The sequence below is a fragment of the Delphinus delphis genome, chromosome 15 (genome assembly GCF_949987515.2).
Source record: "Delphinus delphis chromosome 15, mDelDel1.2, whole genome shotgun sequence".
NCBI classification, from domain to species: domain Eukaryota; kingdom Metazoa; phylum Chordata; class Mammalia; order Artiodactyla; family Delphinidae; genus Delphinus; species Delphinus delphis.
Window position 1 is genome coordinate 15,612,849 of NC_082697.1, and position 24,271 is coordinate 15,637,119.

Here is a 24,271-nt window from a genome sequence, read left to right on the forward strand (position 1 = left end):
ATGAGTCAGTGTGAGTCAGTGTTAAGGAAAAAACTCTGCTTCTGGTAAACAGTTTGCTCTTTTACAGACAGGATTAGGATTACCCGGCTCCCACTGCTAAAAATACACAAATAACAGGTGGTATATATTATATAAGCAGTTCGAAAACGGAGACTCAGATCATTGACTCTGAAAAAGGAACAGTTAATCAGTGATGGGCCAGACCTTCCCCAGGCCCTGTTTCTTCTTGGAGAGGCCCCAAGACAAAGTAAGTGTTTTCCTTAAGACAGTTAAGATCCTACATTCTCCTACTGCTCGCTCAAATGACCTAAAGGAAGGACTGAGCTTCCCGTATAATAACTACCACTGAATGAGCACTTACTCTGTGCTGAAAATGGTGCCTTGGCACTTCATAAAATTCATCTTTAAACTTACAACAATCCTGTAAGATGGGTATTATTATCAATGTTTTCTAGATAAGGAACCTGGAGCTTGTAGAAGTTAAGTGATTTACCCAGGGTTGCATAGTGGCAGATCTCATTTGGAAGTGCTTATTTCCCTGCATCCCAGACCCAACTCAGAAATATATACGAAGCACCGTATGCAAGGCACTGTACCAGGTACCACAGGGGATACAAAGAAACGAGAGGTCACTCCAATTATCAGGAAAGCAAAATAAGAAGAAAATGGGACTGCCTAGGAAAGATTCATCTCTATTTCCAGAATCTTGAACAAGGCCTATCACACAGGAGTTGCCCAGGTAATTATGACTGAAATATCTGTGGGAGATAGGGGAAACACAAAATCAAACATCACACGAGGCAGTCTGTGGCTAGTGTCATGAGAAAGAATGTGTTGTGGGGGTTTAGGCTATATCTTGAGGCAGGGCTCCAAGGAAGATCCACAAACAACATGGCATTTGGCAACAGTGGAAAGTAAAGATCAATGGAGTACGGGGAGCAGCAGTGTTGGGAATATATCCTCCAGCACCAGCAAGACAGCGAGAAATAAGGCGAACTGAGAGGGCCCTGGGTCTGCTTCAAGTCCCTTTCTATGGAAAAGCACAGGAATTACAAATACGTCCTAGTTGATTCAGATCAATACATGAGAAGACACACCTAACGGTTAAATAAAGCAAGAATTATCATACAGCCTTTCTGGAAGAAAGTGGTGGTGGGGTAGTGGGGGTAGAACTGAATAAACGAATATATGTACACAAATCTAGAACACACGTGCTTGTATAACAGAAAGAGCACTACAGATACGTTCTACCACCTCGAACCCCTCCACACTGAATCATTACAGGACGGGCTCTGCAAGTGCACATTTTCTTTTCATTTGACCTACAGCTCTTTCCTGAGGGGATTAGTTAGGTCATGACTCCCAACAGGCACAATCACTGCAGGGCCTTCTGGAAATGGGGGAAGAGGGGAGGGCATGTTTGGTTGTCACAATATTTGATTGCTTCCTCACTCAAATGTGTATTTTAATAGGTGAGGACCAGGATGTTAAAAGTCCAGCAAATTGGCAGGCAGTCTTATAGGAACACAAATTGCCCTTACCCTGCCTACCTTTCAAATACCAAGAGATTCATGTAAGTGGAAAAACTGTTTATAGTTATCTGAGCCTAGAACTCAATTGCATTTCACGTGGAACAAAGTAATTTTACATGGAGGCAATGTATTTTCCAAGAATGCACAAGGAAGGAAGGATGTAAATACCATGTGAAAGGAAGATGATCCTCTGCTTTGTATTCAGGGGTGAATTATCGTGTCTGTACCATATTTTCAAATAGTTCAGCAAAAATTGAAAAACACACACACATGCAGATAAAGCATACAGCAAAACGTTCACGCGGTTTGATCTAGTTATTTGATACAGATGTTCACTGTACTCAAATTTTTTTCTGTATGTTTGAAATTTTTCATAATAAAAAGCTGGGGGGAAATCTGTCTAGCCCCCATTAAGTGAGAGGTCATAACAGAGGCAAGGAGCACAGATTCTAGAGCTTCCCCTCTCGTGCCTCAGTTTCCCCATCTGTAACATGACGATAATAATAGTACCTACCCACAGGGGTGTTAAAAAGGATTAAATAAGTTAAATGGAAGCTGCTTAGACCAGAGCCTGGAACAGAGCAGGCACTACTGAAGTTACAGCTATTACTTCAGTGAACAGTCACCCACCCACACACCTGCTGATCGCTCCATCCCGATTATTTGTACAAGCAGAAAGGTTGGGAATTCTTGACCAGGAGTGATTTTCACACAATTTCCTTCCAGTCAGATCCTTTCTCTCTCTCTCTCCCCATTCCTGTATCGGCTCCAGCCAGATAGGTACTACTTAGCCTCTGACACTCAGTGCATTTTTTTCCGACATCTCTTGACCTTGTTCTCTCCCCAGCCCACCTGAATGCCTTTTCTCCTTCCTCTCTCCTAATTCTTACTCATCCTTCAGGACTGTGGTCCTTTATGCAGTTAGCTCTGAACAGCTATGAATAGACATGGAGAATAAAAGGTAAATATCTGCAAACATACAGTAAATAGTGTACATTTAAGGCCAGGCACCAGCTCCTTTGTGAGCTTTGCCAAGCTCAGCTATCACTTGGCTGTCCTCCTCTGAGGTCCTTCTTCCGGAAGACATTTAGCATAAGACTGCCTTGAAGTGTCAACTACCTTTCAATATGTAAATCTAAACAGACTTTAAACTCCTTGAGAACAAGGGCTACACCTTTCTTTGCTATCTATTTTCTTAGGCTTCTCACAGCCCCTTGCAGTGGATGCACAATGAAATCTTTCTTCGACCCAGGCTGCTGCATCTGCTCTCTGAAGAACCTGCCCTTGTTTTTAATGCAGCCTCAGATATAAACATGATCCAAAGGCTCTGCCCCATACAAAACACTTCACTTGGCAATACCTTTCGTGCTCACATAAAGCAGAGGGTGGTCCCCAAACTTCCAAGCTGCATACCTGCGCATTCGGAGGCCAGGGCACATGTACTGATTGGGTGTCACTTGGTACCCCCCCAGAACATATCGAAAGCCTAGCATGAGCTGTGTCTTCATTTTCCTCCCAGCAAACCCATCATTCTGCCTGAATTCTCTATTGGGAGGACTAACATGATTAATGGGTGATGCTCTGAAGGTGACAGGACCAGAGTCCTTTTCCTGCTGTGGTCTCCAAGAGACCACACACATTGTGGTAAAGCAAGGGAGAAAAAAAGCATCGCTGCAGACCAGGACTTTGGTCCCAGCACCAGAGCAGAATTCCAGTGAGCTAAGCTGGACCATGTTGTTCATATGGATCCTTTGCTTAGAACTTTCCAGTACCTCCCACTGTACTTAGAATGAGATCCACACTTATCTTGGTCTGCAAAGCCTGAGGTGACCCGAGCCCTGACTACTGAAACCGTACCACTCTCCCTCTCATTGCCTATCCTCCAGCATCATGGTCCTATCTGCTCTCTAAACAGAACAAACTCAACTCTATTTTAGGTCCTTTGTTCCCGTGGCTTCAAGTCACAGTTCTACTACTTACTACTGTGTGACCACAGACAACCTACTCAATTACTCTGAAACTCTGCTTCCTCATCCATAAGTATTTATCAAGTGCCTACTACGTTTGTGTCCTATTCTAGGCACAGGAGATAAAGCAATGAATAGAACAGACAAGGTTCCCACTCTCTTTAGCTCATCTTCTACTGGACCAAAGGCAATTAAATAAAAAAATAATTTCAAACAGAAGCAAATTCTATGAAAAAAATTAAACAGAGCAATAGGACAGGTGAATGAAAGTGGATACAGCAGGCTAGATTCGAGGGATCAGGGAAGACTGCCTGAGGAGGTGACATTTGAGCTGAGATCTATTATTAAGGGAAACTGGGTAAAGGGTACATGGGATCTCTCTGTATTATTTCTTACAACAGCGTATGAATCTACAATTATCTCAAAAAGCTGAAAAAAAATCACCCTGGCTACTATGTAGTTACTGTGTACATACCTACATAATATGTATACATACATACATGAAACTTTTTCAATAACTTCAATAATCTGTTTTATTTAACCCAGCATTTCTTAAAGTATCATCATTTCAACATGTAATCATCATAAAAATCATTAATGACATATTCTTGATCTTTGTACTAAGTCTTTGAAGTCCATTACGTACAATACATCTCAGGTCGGACCAGCCACATTTCAGGTGAATAGCCACTTATGGCTAACAGCTACCACATCAGACAGCACAACTACAGAGTTCTATGGAAGGTCTTTGATTATGAGCACTGAACTTCCACCCTCCTTTCTCTCTGTACTTGCTCCTCACCCTCCAGTTTTATTGAGATGTAACTGACATATAACACTGTATTAGTTTTACGTGTCCAACCATAACTCTTGTAGTGGGACAAGAAGGGAATCAGAGACACTGGCAAGCAGGCCGCCGCTGCTGTCACAGTTCACAGTTTGCAGCCGTAGCAGTGTGTGATTTGCTGTTACGGCAATGTAACCAAATGGACCTGGTGTGGCCAGGACAGTGGAAGAGATCAAGGAAGAAGCTCTGTAGCCTAAGCAACTGGGTATTTTGAGTCCTATCTACCTACCAGTGCTGCTGTAAGATTAAAAGAGCTAATATGTGTAAGACCCCCAACACAATGCTAAGCACACAGTAGATGCTCAATATATGTCAAAAATGAAAGAAAAAAATTCAATCCTAAAGTTTCAGTACATAAAGAACTAAGGTACATTTCAGATACTGGATAAAATCTCCCAGTTCCTTCAGAAGTTAAAACTAGTTCCCAACTTCATTTTTCAATGATTAAAAAGGAGGACCAAGCAGTACATTTAGACCCCTTTCTAATGTCTTTTTCAATCAAAGAAACATAAACATGTATCACAGTGAAGTCAAGGATTCCCACAATTATAAAAATCCTAAGTTTTTACTGTCAACCCTCTCAATCTAGAAGTTTCAATTAGATTTAAATTAAAATTTAAATTAGAAGTGACATATCTTCTAATACAACACTGGCTAGATGACTACTAGAGGTGATTTGTGCAGGATCTTTTGAAAAGAAGTATCACCAAAATATACTGGAATTCCAGGAGAAAACAATCGAGTAAAGAGCCTGTGTAATAAAACATTTAAATAGAACAGGCTATGGGAAATAAAGCTAAGAGATCATATGTCATTGGGGCCAAATAGTGGAATTAAGATCTTGCTCTTTTTGAGCTAAAACTGCATTTTGTATTTATTTGTTTCTGTTATTTGGAGGTACAGAATGGGGGGTTAGTTTCTTTGAATGAAGATGTTTATAAAAGTTCAAGACGCTATAAACTACAAATGGTAAGAAGGCCAAATTTTTACTAACTGAAAGAACAAAAATCAAACTTTTAAAAAGTGAAACCTAATGGCAAGTAGTAGTTTGAAAAGGGAAGGTCTTCCTGAGAATTTAAGTTTAGGGCACTGACTTTCTGACCTGGACTTATATAACTCTCATACCCAGGAGACACGACACTTAATTGTCCTGTCAAACACTGCAGAAATTTATTACAACCATCAGGGATATTCCATGTCTCTTCCCACAGTATCTACTAATTCTTATCTCAGACAGATATGTGTGTGTGTGTGTGTGTGTGGTTTGGATGAATGTTCTGCATAATTAAAATTCTTTGCAGTACTGAGGAGAGAGCAGAGTGTTTAAAACGTAGTCTTCATTTAAAAGAAAAGAAAACTGATTTTTTTAGAGGAATTCTGGCTTTGGGAAAGGAAAAGCTATTTTTAATTAAGAGTTGAGCAAAGTTTTATATGAAAAATATAGACAAATGAGGATACTGTTTATATTTCAAAGATGGTGAAACAGATTCTGCTACAAAATTTTTCCAACATTAATCCCCAGCAAACCGTTCCTTAGGAAAACTATTTTTATCCCTTTATCAACTTGGTTGATAAGTATTTCATTTCCAGTGCAAATATGAACAAGCTATATAAAGCGAAATTGTTTTCATGCTTTAGAAACAAACATTTTGCAAATGGAAATGAAGCTTATTGTACTATAATGTTTATTTGCTAGGCTGACAAATGACTCTGGGGCCCACTAATATCAGGAAGTCTTCAAACAAGTATCCATACAAGGGACAGGCTTGACTCCCAAAAAGCTCCAAAGAGCACAGTTCCTCCAGATCAGAACACCACCCCAGAAAATTGTGATTAATGTTCATTAATCCAGAACACATTTACATGCATGATTCCACTGCCCTGTGTGGTAGATAGGATGCTATTAGCATTCCTATTTTTCAGATGAAGAAACTTCAGTTCAGAAAGTCTGATGTCCAAGGTTACTAAGAGCCACAGCCACCAAACGCAGCCCCCTCAAGCTATGCAGCAGTGACAGTAATGGCAATGGCAGTAATGGCGGTGACAGGGGCAGCACCTGAGTTGCACTCACCATGTGCTGGGCATTGTTCTTGACACTGTTCATGTGTCAGCTCATGAAACCCTCACAACAACCCTGTGATGGAGGCAGGCAGGTTTGTCTCTGGGCCACCAGCCTCCTCTTTCTCCACGCTGCCCGTCATACAGGCCCTGCTTCCTTCCCCACAAAATCAAAATGGGCACCACAAAGTCTTCACGTTCTCTCTACTCAAATCAAAAATTGCTCTAAAATGTTAATTGTTGAAGCTAGATGACATGTGATGGGGGTTTCTTTACACAATTCTCTCTACCTTTATGTTTTCAAGTCACCTTATAAACATTTACCATTTTTTTGCTCTCACATGGAATCTAAGCTATTGAAGAGGATAGAACACTATCTACTAACAATGAATTCAAAGGAAATATTATGAAAGATGGCTATGTAATAATAGAAAGTGACATTCATTCACTCTTTCCATGAACATAAATTGAAGGCCCGTATGTTAGGACGTGTAAAGGTCCAATGAAGGACTGCTGTCCTCAACAAGCTAAGGGTTTGGTAGCAGAATCAAAACGAATGCAGAAGTAATTACAAAGGAGGACTATTTGTGATAAATGTAATAAAAAGAAAAGTTCAAACAAAGTGCTATGTGAATTGGAAAAAGAAGTCGCATCAGGACAAATTGTGTTACACTGATTTTTCTAGGACAGTCCAAACTTTTTGGTGTATTAAACACTAAACATTATCTAAAATCTGCAAGTGGCCCACAACAAGAAATGGAGCTAAATCCAAAAGCAAAATTAGGACTGCAATGTCCACATGCCCTCTTTTATGGGATTATAATGATTTCTAGACCAAAATCCAGGCCTCTCGGTAAAAAGGGGCTAGCATTCCTCCCAAGTCCTTAGATTAAAACATACTGATTGGAGAAGGTTTTGCTGTAAAGAAGCTCAACGGCGCACCATCTCTAACACAAAACACTGAGAAATAATATAAATGTCCACCAACAGCGTTTGGTGATATCATTCATTTCAACTGATGCACAGTAATCCCTACATAACAATTTAAAAAGAAATAAAATAGAAGCTCTCACCCTGATGGGATCAGGATTAATAATGGTAGCATCCATTACAGGAAATGATTTCCAGTTTTTACTGGAAAGCCACTTGTGAAGTAGTCCAAAAGCAAAAATCCTACATTTTGATGAATTTTTTCTCCCAGTCTTTTCAGCGGTCTCTTCCATCTCTAAATTGACAAGAACTTTTTATACTCATTCACTTTTACCAGGTCTTTTAAACATTCAACTTATTTTTCACAAAAGCAATGTCTTTTTTTTCTTTTTTGTCCTCATTTTTTTTCATTAGTTTACCTCACAATATTTTGTAATTACAGTAACAAGTAAAACTGGGATAAACAGGCTTGGGGGCAAAGCCAACTGACTCTTGTTGATTCTCATCATCATCGTCATGGCAAATACTTATAATGTGTCTAGTATGTGCCAGCCACTGTTCTAAGTACTGTACGTACATTAAGTCCTTTACTACGCAATAACAGTCTAAGTACTACTGTGACCATCACTTTACAAATAAGGAAACTGAGGCACAGGGAAGTTAAGTAACTTGCTCGAGATCTTACAACTAGGAAATGGCAGACTGAGAATTCAAACCCAGGCAGCCTGGTTCTAAGTTAGCGACTCGGACCACTAAAACTCCCTAAAACCAAACGGAAGAGAGCTGCAGTGCGCTGGTGCTCTAGAGCAGTGCCGTCCAACAGAACTTCTGCAATGATGGAAATGTTTTATACCTGGGCTGCTGAATTCAGTAATCACCAGTCGCATGTGGCTACTGAGATTGAGAAACTGGATTTTTAATTTAACTTTAATTAACTAAAATTTAAACAGTAACATGTGGCTAGTTGCAATTATATTGGGCACATCGTGATATATATATACATATATATATATCACAATGTGGTTAAACGGAAAATATGAATTATAAAACATTATATCAAGTATGTCTCATTACTGGATTAAAAAACCATGAACAGAAAGACAGTAAACACATACAGAACTGTGGTTTCTCCAAATGGAGGGTGTGGAGGACACGGTTGGCTGCATGGTGGGCACTGCACGTTGCCAGACCTACAGCCATTTTCTCTCTCTTCCACAGCAAGAGAATTCCTCTGCTGCTGGGAACAGCGACGTGCCCAGCTAAGAAACTACACTCACTAGCCTCCTTCACAGATATAAATGGATAATGAGATGTAAACTGTACGTGCTGGCTGGGACTTCTGGTACTTGAAAGGGTGTCCTTTGCCCTCCCTTCTCCTACTTCTTCCTGCTTCAAGGAAGGACTGTTTGGTTAGAGAGCCAGAAGCCCACTTGTGACCACAAGGTGACCATGAGAGTGCCAGCCGTGTGCTAAGGATGGTGAAGCAGAAAGAGAGAAAAGGCTAGACTGTGGCACTGCCACGCCAGCAACAGATTGCCTATTTCGGACTTAATGTTTTTTGAAAGAAAAATAAATAACTCGTCTTATTTAAAGCCTTGTTACCAGCAGCCAAAGCAAATCCTAGCTGACCAGTGTACTCAGTGTCCATTCCTCCTAGTCACAGAAAAACTTTCTTCCTAACAGACACGCAATTCTGTTCCTGATTGGCCTAAAGATAATTTCATCCCCCTGGTAAATAACTTGTTTAAGAACCAGGCCGAAGCCAATAAGGCATGGCGTTGCCCTGGTGACAGGAAGTGGTTCAGGAATGGGCACATGACCCAATTCAGGCTAATGACATTGTAGGATGAGTATGGGGGGTGGGGGGTTCTGAGAAAATTCTCATTCTTAGCAGATCAGAGGAAGTAAGGATCTTTCTACTGCTTTGGTAGGTGCCGTACATGGATCTGGGGCCCAGAACTGCTGCCCATATTTTGCTGCTGGCCTGAGGATGAAGCCAACACCCCAGGGAGGACTCAACCAAGAGATTCACAGGGCAAGCAGCCCGAGACAGTAGATTACATTAATGCTGAACTCTGTCCTACTTCTGGGGCAAGTACAAGTTATGTGAGCCAAAAAATATCCCCACTCTAGAGAGATCATCTTAGAGGCAATCGACTAGGTGCTAAGTGTTATTCAAATATTGTGAGAAAGGCAAATGAGTGAGGTCTTCCCAAGGGGCATGCAAAGTTGGGCACTGGGTCCTTAATATTTCTGTGCCTTTTCCATACAGGCCTGATAAAGAAGTTATTATACAGTAAGTTACCAAATACTGAGTTATTTAGGAGAACTTTTTGTTCGTCTACAGGCTTTTCCAAAGAAGGTTACTGAATAAGTGCACATGTTTCAAAGGTCTTATAAGAATCCTAACAGTTGGCAGATAATGTCAAGTACTTACTACCTGCCAGACCTTGTGCTGAGCCCTTTATCTCATGCAATCCTCACAAGAGGTGAGGAACTCTCATTACATCCATTTTACAAGTGAGGAAATGCTGAAGCTTAGAAAGAAAGGTTAAGTAAAAAAAGAAGCAGACTCACAGATACAGACAACAAACTAGTGGTTACTAGTGGGGAGAGGGAAGGGGGAGAGGCAATACAGGGGCAGGGGAAAAAGGATTATGAAATTATATAAAATAATGTTTGTGAAACTTTTGAAAATTATAAAGCAATATAGAATTTTTAGAAATTCATTCAATAAAACAAAAGTTAAAATTTTTTTAAAAAGATGATCCTCCTATTCACATGCTAATCACATAAGGGCTTTTCGACAGTTATCAAGCAAAATAAAACATTCTTCAAACACTAAAAAAAGAAAGAAAGGTTAAGAAAGAAAGGTTAAGTAACTTGTAGAAGAAAGTAGAAAGGGCCAAGATTTGAACTGATGTCCAAAGGACTCCAATGCCTCCTAACCACGCCTTTGTACTGCTTCCTTTGGACACATAAGAACACATCTATGATTTCCGTGAGGCTGCACTATTTTTAAAATATTCTGTTCTCTTGACCCTCTAAGTATACTATACTCATCAGAACACAAGTCCCAACTTTTTGGTTTGGAAAAGATGGACATACATACCACATACAACAAGCAGAGATCATCAAGAACCACTGAATGTTAAACCCTATGCACACAAGAAAGCAATATAATTACATATGTTTAATTTATGTTGCAAATTCAGATTAGATAACCAACTCTTCTTTTCAAGTTTCCTTTTGGTGGTAAGTAGAAGCACATAGCAGGTAGGCTTGTGGAATTGGGAATGGGAGAAAAGAAGGTAACTCACATTTAATAAGCCCCTTGTAGTGGTCTCATTTTATAATGGTTAACTCTCAAAGGACCTCATGAGATATTTCACAGATAAGGAAACCAAGACTACAAGACCTTGCCCGAGGTCACCGTGATCTGCCTGAAATCCAAGGTCTTGTTCTTCCCGCTATACAACTCTGCATTCCTACAAGTTCTAGCATTTTCGAAATACTGGCTGAAAGAGACCAATGGCTCTGAAGCCATAGGAAAGCTACACCATTTTTAGGAGCCTCTCTGGAAATACCATTTGAATTAAGTTTCAGTTACTTTCAGTCATAGTGCCTTCAGCTTGAATAGATTATCCATAAGAAAAGAACCTCAATTGAAAAGATCTAATGCCTCAGATTTTAACTTAAAAACCACAAGGAAGGCTTCCCTGGTGGCGCAGTGGTTGAGAGTCCGCCTGCCGATGCAGGGGACACGGGTTCGTGTCCCGGTCCGGGAAGATCCCACATGCCGCGGAGCGGCTGGGCCCCTGAGCCATGGCCGGCTGAGCCTGCGCGTCCAGAGCCTGTGCTCCGCAACGGGAGAGGCCACAACAGTGAGAGGCCCGCATACCGCAAAAAAAAAAAAAACCAACCCACAAGGAAACAGGTATTATGTTTCAGATAAACTAACTTATAATATATATAGTATTTATTTTCTTAGGCAGCAAAATACAATCAGTAAGCAGTAGAATGCTAGGCTTTGGTACAAGAGTTCAAACAGAAACACAGTCTAGTCCTAGAAGTACACTGGCTACAGAGAATCACTTTTTAAATAAATCACCCCAGCTGCCTCATATACGACTAAACAGCCTCATAATAAATTGTTTATGAAAACTTAGAAGTTATATTTTTAAATGACATTTGTATATGAAACCTTCATTCTCCAGGCAGTTGAGATGCCCAAATAGAGAATGTTACAGCATAGAATTACTCTGATACAAGTAAAAATTAAATTAAAAACAAAAAAGAAACATTTTGCTCTGTTTCTTTGTTTACAAGGTATCATCTGCCTATATATCTCCCCCAAATCCTACCATCTTCAGAGCCACTCAACTAGGTGCTAATCTCTCTAATATTGGCAGGTATTAGCTGTCTCAAACCAAAAGAATCATTTTTTCAGTAAGAGGCGTGTGCCACCAGTCCATATGGAAGCCAAGGCAGCAGCTGAAAAATGAAACTGAGCAGGGGGTAGCAGGAATCCAAAAAGAAAACCAATCAACACTGTCAAACATATTTCAGAAATAATAGACACATAGATCAATGGAAGAGAATTGAGTTGAACTGCCCAGAAATAAACCCACACATATATGGTCAATTAATTTTATTCAAAGGAGTCAAGAATATACAATAGAAAAAAGATCGTGCCTTCAACAGTGTTGGGAAAACTGGGCAGCCGCATGCAGAAGAATAAACCTTGACCACTTCTTACACCATATACAAAAATCAACTCAAAATGGATTAAAGACTTGAACGTAAGACCTGAAAGCATAAAACTCCTAGAAGAAAACAAGGAGGGGTAACCTCCTTGATATCAGTCTTGGCAAAGACTGGATCTGACACCAAAAACAAAGGCAACAAAAGCAAAAATAAACATGTGGGACTACATCAAACTGAAAAGCTCTGTACAGCAACGGAAACCATCAAAAAAATGAAAAGGCAACCTACAGAATGGGAGAAAATATTTGCAAATCACATACCTGATAAGGGGTTAATTTCCAAGATATATAAAGAACTCATGCAATGCAAAGAAAAACAAACAATCTGACTCAAAAAAACTGTCAGAGGACTTGAATAGACATTTTTCCAAGGAAGGCATACAAATGGCCAATAGGTACCTGAAAAGGTGCTCAACATCACTAATCATCAGGGAAATGCAAATCAAAACCACAATGATATCACCTCACACTTGTTAAGACCGCTTTTCTCAAAAAGACAACAGATTACAAGTGCTGACAAGGACGTGGAAAAATGGGAACACTTGGGCACTGTTGGTGGTATGGAAAGCAGCGTGGAAGTTTCTCAAAAAATTAAAAACAGAACTACCATATGACCCAGCAATTCCACTTCTGGGTATTTGCCCAAAGGAAATGAAATCTCTATTTTGGAAAATCATCTGCATCCCCATGTTCACGGCAGCATTATTTACAATAGCCAAGACATGGAAACAACCTAAGTGTCCATCGACAGATGAATGGATACAGAAGATGTGGTGTGTGTATACGTATACACACACACAATGAAATACTAGTCAGCCATAAAAAGGAAATACTGTCATTTAAAACAACATGGATTACAGAGTGAAGTAAGTCAGAAAGAGAAAAACAAATACCTTATGCTAACACATATATATGGAATCTAAAAAAAAAGAGGTTCTGAAAAACCTAGGGGCAGGACAGGAATAACGATGCAGATGTAGAGAATGGACTTGAGGACACGGGAAGGGGGAAGGGTAAGCTGGGAAGAAGTGAGACAGTGGCATGGACATATATACACTACCAAATGTAAAACAGATAGCTAGTGGGAAGCAGCTGCATAACACAGGGAGATCAGCTCATCAGCTCGGTGCTTTGTGACCACCTAGAGGGGTGGGATAGGGAGGGTGGGAGGGAGATGCAAGAGGGAGGAGATATGGGGATATATGTATATGTATAGCCGGTTCACTTTGTTATAAAGCAGAAACTAAAAACAAAACAAAAAACATGGATGAATCTTGAGGGCATTATGCTAAGTGAAATAAGTCAGACAGAAGACAAATACTGTATGATCTCACTTATATGTGGAATCCAAAAAGAAGACCAAACCCATAGATACAGAGAACAGACTGGTGGTTGCCAGTTGCCAGAGACAGGTGGCAGGGGTCGGGGCAGGGGTAGATAGGTGAAATGGGTGAAGGTAATCAAAAGGTACAAACTTCCAGTTATAAGACTAGTAAATCCTGGGGATATAATGTATAGCATGGTGACTAGTAAAAATAACGTATTTGTATATTTGAAATTTGCTAAGAGAGTAAATCTTAAAAGTTTTCATTACAAGAAAAAAAAACTGTAACTATGTGCGGCGATGTTTGTTAACTAAACTTGTGGTTAATCGTTTCATAATACATACATATATCAAATCATTATGTTGCACACCTAAAACTCATACAATGTCATGTCAATTATATCTCGTATTTTAAAAATCCTTCTAATACTGTTTTAATCATTTAATCAATAAGGAGAGGTTAAAAATATACATAAATTGTTCATTATCAAAAAAGAAAGAAGAAAAAAATGAAAAAAAAAGAAGAAAAATAATAATAATAGCAGCTAATATTTACTGAAGGGTTCCCATGAACAGGCCCTATGTTAAGTGATTTAACTACATAGTCAATCCTTAGAACAACTCTATGCAGTAGGTACTATTATTAAAGAACTTACTCAACGCCATACATTTATTCAGAATATTACAATATTCAGAATACGGTAAAGCCTTGAAACTTTGCTCCCGCGTTTACTGGTTGATTCTGAGCAACAAACACTCTCTGATTCCAGTCTCCATTGCTTTAAAATGTTAACTGCACGACACAGTGCAACATCTGCATTTCCTAGGCCTCTGTGGCTGGTGTCACTAAATACCCCACCCACTCATGTCCTAGCCAATCCTAATCAGGGCAGGAACAAATATTAGGACTACTTTTGTTACCACTGTGAGCCTGGGAGGAATGGCTGCCCTCACCCCACTCCCATGCCCCAGAAGCCAGCCAAGAGGCTGAGTCAGTTTCTCCACAGGCCCAGTCCTGACTTCTCTCCTCTTCCCAACCAACTCATACTGATGAGACTCCAGCATGCTTTCAATGATGTCAGTGTTGGCTGAAATCATCTACCCCACCTCAAGGGTAACAGACAATCGAAAGTATCTATATATGAAAATCCCTGGAGAGTTCACATTTCTCCATGTATTCAATCCAACTGGAATAGTAGAGGATTAGGTTATTGGGAGTAATGTAATTTTGGTTAACTGGTGGTCACCCAAAAAATCTTTTAAACGACATTCTAAAATGGATCAATGTACTGCACTATTTTGTAAGTAGTAGATTTGAACATAATTGAATGCTTGGCTGAGAAATTTGCTACATCTCAGGGTGGTCATCTAAACACTGGAACATGCCCGCAATGTGGAATACATTTTATACCATTGGCTTACACATACATAAAAAGGGCTGAAAAAAAGTTTTACAAAAGAAAGCATATTCTTAATATATGAGATATAATCTTTTTTCTGTTCTACTGGGGGTTTTTTCCCACTAAAAGAAAAAAATATGCTGGAACTCCTCTCCCAAATAATTCCTCTACCTACTAATTCCCAACCTACTGTAGGTAACAACCTATGGTTTGAAAAGCACTGGTACAAGCAGCCCTTCACAGTGTGGTTTTGCCAGCACATAAGACCAACCCAGAAAAGCAATGTTGTAAGTAACCAGTGTTGGACAGAACATACAGGCTGTTTTCTTAAAAAATATATATTAAGCTGAATTATTAACTGAGGGAATTTTCTCCACCTACCAGAGAGGAAAATACATGACAGTCGTGCAAAGGTTTCCTTTAATCAGGAGACAGTGGGATTTAACAGAGCACATGACTTGGCATCAGGAAAACCTGTATTCATTTTGCAATGAAATCGATCTTGGCAATGATAATTAACAGCTGCTAAAACCATTCTGTGAAAGGCTAATGAGAAACTTACAATGAAGGGATCGTTCCAACAAACACCTAAACCCAATGATCAATCTTAGTATCACATAAGGTGAGAGCCAGCCTTTACTGCCTGCTGATGTACACAGCACCACCCATAAAGTACAATGGACAAAAAAATAAAGGCAATGGAGGAACACGTTAAAGGGATATAACCAGCCAAATCCAGAGTCGTTGTACAGGACAAATGACCTGATTTTTCAACAAATAAAGGGCAAGGGGGGGCAGGGGGGGTGAAGAAGAGATGAAATTGCTAAAGATTCAAAGATTTACGAGACTATCACCCAGATGTAACAGGTGGTCCTTGTTTGGATCCCAATTCAAACAAACCAACTGTAAAAAGACATTTATGAGATAACTGAGGAAACTGAATACCAAACAGATACTAGGTAATATTTAGGAATTACTATGTTCATATTCTTAGGTGTGATTATAGGGAGAAAAAGGGGGTGAAAAAAACCCTTACCTCTTAGATGTATATTAAAGTATTTATAGATGAAATGATATGATGTCTAGGATTTTCTTTAATATAATCTAAGGTGGGGAGGGAGTGGAGGCTATAGATCAAATAAAACTGACCATATGTTGGTATCTGTTGAAGCTGGGGTATAAGGTATTATACCATCTTTGTACTTTTGTATATGTTTAAAACTTTCCATAATAAGAAGCTATAATATAAAAAGAAAATAAGAAAACCTGGATTCAAACTCCGGAATTCATTAGATGTAGGAGCAGGGAGGTTTCTTAAATCCTTTGATCTTCAATTTCCTCATCTGAAAACAGAAATGATAATCCCTATTGAAGAGTTACTGGGAGGAATGAAATGAGATCATGGGTTCACATCTTTTGGACATGCAGCTCTCATAAACTGCAAAACGCTTAAGAACATCAGCACGATAGTTAATTCCCTCTCTGCAATGCTCTGGAAGCAGAGACACATTACAGGTTTGTGGGAATAGAAATAGGTAATAAGCTGAATCCATTTTAACTCTCAACAATTTTTGTTTTGTAGTAATCCTTTAATAAGACACTGTTTACTTCACTGGCCCCTTTCTCCCCAAAGGAAAGTGTCAAAGATATTGCAATCAATTGCAGGTCTTGCTGCTTCCCTGGTGGCACAGTGGTTAAGAATCCACCTACCAATGCAGGAGACATGGGTTCGAGCCCTGGTCTGGGAAGATCCCACATGCCGCGGAGCAACTGAGCCCGGGCGCCACAACTACTGAGCCTGTGCTCTAGAGCCTGTGAGCCACAAGTACTGAAGCCGCGTGTCACAACTACTGAAGCTTGTGCGCCTAGAGCCTGTGCTCTGCAACAAGAGAAGCCATTGCAATGAGAAGCCCTCGCACTGCAATGAAGACTAGCCCCTGCTCGCCGCAACTAGAGAAAGGCTGCGCACAGCACCAAAGACCCAACACAGCCAAAAATAAATAAATAAAATCTTTAAAAAAAAATTTGAAAGTCTCTAACTTGAGCTGTTTATATTTCTTGTTTACTTTCCCAATTATATTTTCCCTGCTAAAGGTAGAAAGTAATTTTCAGGAGACTGTGTTAAGATACAACTGAATGCAATTAGGAATCAAGGTAATCTAAATAGGACTTTGTTTAAAATATTCCAGGTGCTTTGAGAAGAATAGATTTGCATCTTCCAGCATTAATGCTTCATCTCAAATAAAAGGAAATTAACAAAGGTTCAAGTCTAAGTAACACAAAGGGAAATCTGTCACTATCTGGCTTCAGCTTGCAGAATGGGTTGGCGGGAGCCAGGGTGATCTTTCTATAATGCGAATCTGATTAAGTCATTTCCCTTCCTTTCAATGGTTTCCCTCTGCTTCCAGGAAAGAGTCCAAACTCGGGAACAAAAAGGCTCAGGTGGCTCTCCAACCTTATTTCCTCCCTCCTCCCCCAGTCTAAGCCCCTTCTCCCTACAGGTCCCCAAGGCTTCATCCTCCACTCCTTTCTCCCTTACCTCTTAGTTGTCAAGTCCTGTTGATTCTCCTGAAATGTCTCTCAAATCTGCCCACTCCATTCCATTCCTGCTGCCACTGCCCTAGACCAGGCCCTTTTTTTTTAACTTTTACTCCCCCATCTCCCTAAATAGGTTGCTTTTTCCAATTATGAAAGCCATTCATGCTCATAAAAAAGAAAAATAAGGCAATAAGGAAAGGAATAAAAGTCTCCCCATGATCTCAGGACACAGACATAAAGAACTTATCTTTCTGGCACATTCATGTTTGTAGCAGCATTATTCAAAATAGCCAAAAGGGGAAAGCAACCCAAATGTCCATCTATGGAATGGATAAACAAAATGTTCATAAATACAATGTAGGTACAAAATGTGTATATCCACACATGGAATGTTATTTAGCCTTAAAAAGGAAGGAAATTCTGACACATGCTACAACATACACAAACCTTGAGGACATGATGTTAAGTGAAAAAAGCCAATCGCAAAAAGACAAATATTGTATGATTCCACTTACATGAAGTATCCAGAGTGGCCAAATCCATAGAAACAGAAAGTAGAATGGCAGTTGCCAGGAGCTAGGGGGAGGGGGAAACGTGGAGTTGTTTTTTTGTTTGATTTTTTTTGTGTGGTACACGGGCCTCTCACTGTTGTGGCCTCTCCCGTTGCAGAGCACAGGCTCCGGACGCGCAGGCTCAGCGGCCATGGCTCATGGGCCCAGCCGCTCTGCGGCATGCGGGATCTTCCCGGACCGGGGCACGAACCCCTGTCCCCTGCATCGGCAGGCGGACTCTCAACCACTGCGCTACCAGGGAAGCCCCCGTGGAGTTGTTTCAATGGGTATAAAGTTTCAGTTCCACAAGATGAAAAAGTTCTGGAGGTTGACTGCACAACACTGTGAATATCCTTAACACTTAAAAACGGTTATGATAAGTTTATGGGTATTTGACCACAATTAAAAATAAAAAATTGTTTTAAACAACTCATCTTTCTAGACATTTTTCCTATAAATATGTATACACTTAAAAAAAACAAAAATAGAAATATATGGTCATCTGTTTTTCACACCTAACCATATGATGTAAACATCCTTCTCATATATATGGCTCCCGCCTCCTTTATAACAGCTGATAGTACCCATCATATAACTGCATCATGATTTAACCAGTCGGCTTTCAGTTTTTCAATATTATAAAAACATCAGTCAACAAGTTTGCATAGTTTCTCATCATGTCCGTAACAGACATCTGGTTTTTTTACATGCCTTTTTTTCTGGTACCTATACCCCGATTTTCCCAAGGCAAAAATACCTCCTCTTCACACAAACACCCATCCTGACCCATACCTCCAAACCTCCAGCCAACTCTTATTCTATCTGACTAGCTAGGCACATTTATTTTAAAGTTTATTCCTAGGTATTTATTTTTCATGTTGCTATTGTCATTTCACCTACAATTCCATCTTCTTACTATTGCTTTTTGTCTCTCTTGTAGCTTACTTTTAACTCAATTCTCTTGAATTTTCTCAGCAGATAATCATATCAGAGGCAGACAATCGTATCATTTAGGTAGCGATTAAGAGCAAAAGCTCTGGCTCAGGCAGGCCTGGATTCAAATCCTGTGTGACCTTGGTTAAGCATTTTTTACCTCCATTTCCTCATCCATCAGCTAGGAATTACACTAGAGGCTATCTCCCAGGGTTGATGTAAAGATCACGTTTTCAACTGAGACTGCATGGAGAGTGCTTAACACAATGTTAGTTCAATAAATGTCTCCTATCTGTTGAGAAAGAAAATAGAACTTTCTCTCCATGCTTACATCTTTTACTTATTTCTTCTGGTTGCATTACACAGGTGTGCTCCTTTTCAGCAATTACCTTGCTTCCCACGTCTCCAAAACTAAACAAAACAAAACAAAAAAGCCGTCATCAGACTCTTTGTAAAGGATCTGTACTGTGGATCGCATCCACTCTCACATTCGCTGGAAAGTTGTGCCATTGATCTTCCCCTTCATCTCCTGTATTTTCTGTCTCTCCCTCACTACTGGCTGTTTGCCATCAGCATTTAAATCTGCTTGTGTCTCTCTCCTGCTTAAAACAACTTCACCTGATTCCCCAATTGCTCTCCAGCCTTCTCGCTTCTCTTCACAGCCAAACTTCTTGGAGCTGCCTACACTTTGCCTTTACTTTCTCACATCCCACTCTCTCCTCATCCCACTGACATATTACATTGAACCTTTGGAACCTGCCGATATTATAGATTCCACCCCCATCATTTCACCAAATCTGCTCAACTGGGTCTTCAGTGACCTCTATATTTACTTATGCAAAAGGCACATTTTAACGTTTAACTTCTTTCACTTGAAATCTCAGCAGCATTCAGCAAAGTGGACCTCTTCCTTGGGCTTTCATTACTACACTCTCCTAGTTTTCCTCCCACTTCTCTGGTCATTTCTTCTTGGTGTAGTTCTAAGTGAATGGTTCTGCCTAGAGTGTACAAGATAGTGGCCCTGAATGACCTGGGCCTTCAAAAGAAAAAAGGAAAAACTCTCTGGATGGGTCTCTTCCAATACTGATTCAGTTCCAGTTGTACTGGACTGCTTTCGTCTCCATGAATGTACCTTTAATGTCTGGAATACATGCCATGAGGGCAGGAACCTGATTCCTTACTACTTACACAGTGCCTGGCACATAACAGGTGCTCAGTTAATATTTTTTTGAATCCCCATAAATGAAGAGCTGCAATATGAAAAACAGACTGGAGAAGTGATGAGACCAAGAAAGAACAAAAAAAATCCTGATCTTTTGAACACCATACCTCTGATCACGCAACACACACTCACTGCCTGATTTAAATCCTTTGGTGCTCCCCACTAACCCCCATGACAAAGTCCAAACTCAGGAGGAGATACAAATAAAGTCTTTCTTCTATAAGAAGAGCACCTGCTTATCTCTCAAACACACCGAGCCAGATCACTTCCACTTCCCGGAATCTGTCTCTAAACAGGCTATGAAATCCCTGCAGATGCCCAAGAAGCCTGCACTCTCTCCCCAAGACCTTGCACTGGCCGTTCTCTCTGCCTAGAACACTATGCACTCCACCAGCTTCATCTTCCGGCCAATACAGAGGCAGTCTTCATGTCTCATTTTGGAAGTCATCTTCTTTTGGAAACTCTCTTTGACCATCCTCCCCAACCTCATCTCCGGAAATCTGGGTTAACTGCCTTCTCTGTGCATTCACAGTCCCCTGTATGTCCAAAATCATAGCTGGAACCACAATGAGTTCCTATTTATACCTTAAATCTGTGGAGTTCCCTGAGGACAAGATGTCTCATTCACTTTTTTACCCCTGGCAATTAGCCCAGGCCCTGATACACAACACATGCTCAATGATGGACCTCCTTGTAGTAGTAGTAGTAACAACGAAAGCTCCCAAGGCTTACCTGCAAGGATTTGAAATATATTATTTGCTTTGTAATAAGCTTCTAAGATAGGTGCTATCATTATCCCCATTCTGCAGATGGGAAAACTGATGGACAAAGAAGTTAATCCTCTCTGGCCCCAGAAGAGTCGCACAGACGCACATTTTCTGCAATTCTGAGTTATTCCTCGACCCCAAATAAGAAGAGCTTTAAAAAAAAAACTTTCGAATCACGCCAATGGCCCCCAAATATAATAAACAGACCAAAGCGCTGGATGGGTAAAGGGCAAGAGGGGGCGCAGCCCTGGCGCCAAGGGTGGGGGGAGCGGATAAAGGTCAGGCCCCGTCTCCTTCCCGGGAGTCCCCAGCGGCCCAGCCCCTCGCCCGCTGAGACGAGTCGACGCCAGGAACCGCGCGTTAAGACCGCGACTGCCCGCCCTGCTCCTGCTCACCTGCCGTCCCGCCGCCAGCCGAGCCCGGGCCGCTGGCCCGCAGCGCCTCCCCCGGGCTGCCTGGCGCCCGCCGAGCGCAGCGAAGCCCGTTGCCTTGGCGACCGGAGCTGCCGAACTCCCGCGGCTCGCGCTACGGCGGCTCGGAAGGGACCAGAAGGCCTCGCGGCCCCTTCCGCAGCCCCCTAGCGGGCGGAGGAGGGAAAAGCGGGCGGAGGAGGGAAAAGCGGGCGGAGGAGGGGAAAGCGGGCGGAGGAGGGGAAAGCGGGCGGAGGAGGGGAAAGCGGGCGGAAGTCCGGGTCCGGAGCGGAGGGGGACCCGGGTGGGGTTGGAAGCCTCAAACTTGGCCCGGAGGGACGGGAGAAGGAAGGAAGCTTTGGGGGAAAGGGGGACAGCCAGGCCGGGGGAGAACTTGGGCTTCATATCCTGCCTGTGCCTCAGTTTCTCTGTCAGCTGAGATGGAGAGTATTCCGGGAGATGACAGAGCTGCAGGCGGAAGCTTGCTAGACTGGGAATATTTAAAGACGTGAAAATTGATGTGGGAAGGGTGGCACATGCCTCTCCCTCTTTAATTTCCAAAACGGTGGTGGGACAAAGAATTTTTTTTTAAAAACTAGAAAAAGAAACAAAAAAAAACTTGTTTCTTTGGGCTCATGGTGAGAATTCGATCACCAGATTTAATTTCAATATGAGAAATAATGTACTTTAACTCGTGACTAGCAGTTATACTTCCTGGAATAATCCTGCAGATAATCTTGGAACATGAGCATAAAGAATATTCATTGCTCCATTGTTTGTAACAGCAAAAGGGCTGAGACCAGTCTAAACGTCCATCAGTAACAGATTATGGTACATCTGTAAAATGGATTACCAGAGAAAGAATTAAGAGGGACTGAGGTAGATACAGATACAGTTTCCATATAGACCTAGCTTCAAGCTATGCATATAGCTGTTGACTGAAAAAAAAAAAAAAGCACAACCTAAAAGTTGAGAATTATGTTTTATTTGGCTGGACACAGCCTCTCAGACAGCTCTGAGAGACTGCTCCAAAGAAACGAGGGAGGAGTCAGAATATATTTGAGTTTTTGCAACAAAGATTACTGTTAATTAAAGAAAAACATATCTCAAGTTGAGGAATTTAGCACTTTTCTGTGTATGGGAAGATGCAAGAGTCTGGCCTCACTGAAATCATTCCTTTGATATGCACCTTAACTATCTAGGGCCAGTATCCTGCTTTTCTCCATCCTGAATCCCCCAGGGTGCACAGCTGGGGGTGACTGCAGTGGCTGAGGTTTGGCAGCCCTTTGGTCTCCATCCTGAGTTCCTTCAGGCATCGCTATCTGGGGTGTCTGTAGTGGTTTGATGGCTGCAGCATCCTTTGTTTACTGTTATGTGTCACCTACAAATTGGCACTTGCCACCTGCCTCTACAAGGATTAAATTATGAGTTGCTGCAGCTGCTGACCTTCAACACTCAGTGAAAGGAGTTCAGGGTGGAGATCAGGAAGGAGGCACTCTGTGCTCTAGGAAAAACTGGCAGAACAGGTCTTCAGATGGTTACTTTTTTTTTTTTTTTTTTTTTTGCGGTACGCGGGCCTCTTACTGTTGTGGCCTCTCCCGTTGCAGAGCACAGGCTCCGGACGCGCAGGCTCAACGGCCATGGCTCACGGGCCCAGCTGCTCCGCGGCATGTGGGATCTTCCCAGACCGAGGCACGAACCCGTGTACCCTGCATCGGCAGGCGGACTCTCAACCACTGCGCCACCAGGGAAGCCCCAGATGGTTATATATATTTTAAGAGAATATTTTATGAGTCCAATTCTTACATTTCCTCTTATCTAGAAAAGCACTAAAATCTTTCATGGTGATGTCTGCTTCTCGTGACTAGCAGCCACCTTCTGCAAAAATGTGTGCTTGACTGCATGTACCCCCCCTTCACCAAAATCACATACACAGTGACCTCCCCCCCTACCTCTTTGGAGCCGTTTCTCAGAGCTATCTGAAATGCTGTCTCCCGGGCTATAGTCCTCATTTGCCCCAAATAAAACTTAACTCACAACTCTCATGTTGTGCATTTTTTTTCAGTCGACATATGGCAGGCAACATTTTTCACTTCACACAGCGATAGTCTCCTAACTAGCCCTGTCTTTGCTTCTACTCTAACTTCCAACCCTGCCCCAGTCTCTTCTCCACCCAGCAACCAAAACGATCCTTTAAAAATGTGAACATGGGGCTTCCCTGGTGGCGCAGTGGTTGAGAGTCCGCCTGCCGATGCAGGGGACACGGGTTCGTGCCCTGGTCCGGGAAGATCCCACATGCCGCGGAGCAGCTAGGCCCGTGAGCCATGTCTGCTGAGCCTGCGCATCTGGAGCCTGTGCTCCGCAACGGGGGAGGCCACAACAGTGAGAGGTCCGCGTACCGCAAAAAAAAAAAAAAAAAAAATGTGAACATGATCACATCCTTCCCCTGCTCAAAACCTTTAAGTGTGCTGAACAAAATCTAGAGTTACCATGATCAACAGACCCCGTCCGCCTCCAAATGAACTACCTCCCTGGATAGCTGTCCAATCCCATCTCTCACCATTTTCCCTCTTGTCCATGCTCCAGCCACCCTGGCTTTGTGGTTTTTAAGTTAAGCATACTTCTATCTCAGGGCCTTTCCTCTTGCTGTTCCACATTGGGACCACTCTTCCTCCAGATATCCCCATGACTTCCTCACTTCCTTCACATCTCTGCTCAAATGTCAGGTCTTCAAAAAGACCTGCCCTGCCTATTTAAAATAGCAGACCCCACCAACTCTGCCTTCTCTTCTCCTGGTTTATTTTTCTTCGCAGCTCTTGTCAGTATCTGATGGAATTTTATACATTTATTTGTTGCCTGTCTCTTTTTGTTCCCAGTGAGTTTAAGGTTCTTGCCTCGTTGTGAAAGAATTTGGAGACAAAGCAGGGAGGTTAAGAAAGTAAAGTGAGAATTCATTTAAGCAAGAATCCACTTTTAGGGGCTTCCCTGGTGGCGCAGTGGTTGAGAGTCCGCCTGCCGATGCAGGG

The 24,271-nt window shown here is 41.6% G+C and overlaps 1 protein-coding gene across 4 annotated transcripts in view; it reads right to left on the reverse strand.

The window, feature by feature from the left end:
- PKIG (cAMP-dependent protein kinase inhibitor gamma) overlaps nt 1–21,338 on the reverse strand; it is a 100,679-nt gene extending 79,341 nt beyond the window's left edge. The window contains exons 1-3 of one of the 4 annotated variants that reach the window (XM_060030747.1): nt 21,231–21,252; nt 19,178–19,257; nt 16,091–16,167 (exon numbers count right to left, since the gene is read on the reverse strand). The gene's annotated coding sequence lies outside the window, so the exon portion shown is untranslated. Of the gene's footprint in view, nt 1–16,090; nt 16,168–19,177; nt 19,258–21,230 lie in introns of all 4 variants that reach the window. The other 3 variants (XM_060030745.1, XM_060030746.1, XM_060030744.1) reach the window with 3 other exon arrangements.
- Between the last annotated feature and the right edge of the window lie 2,933 nt (nt 21,339–24,271).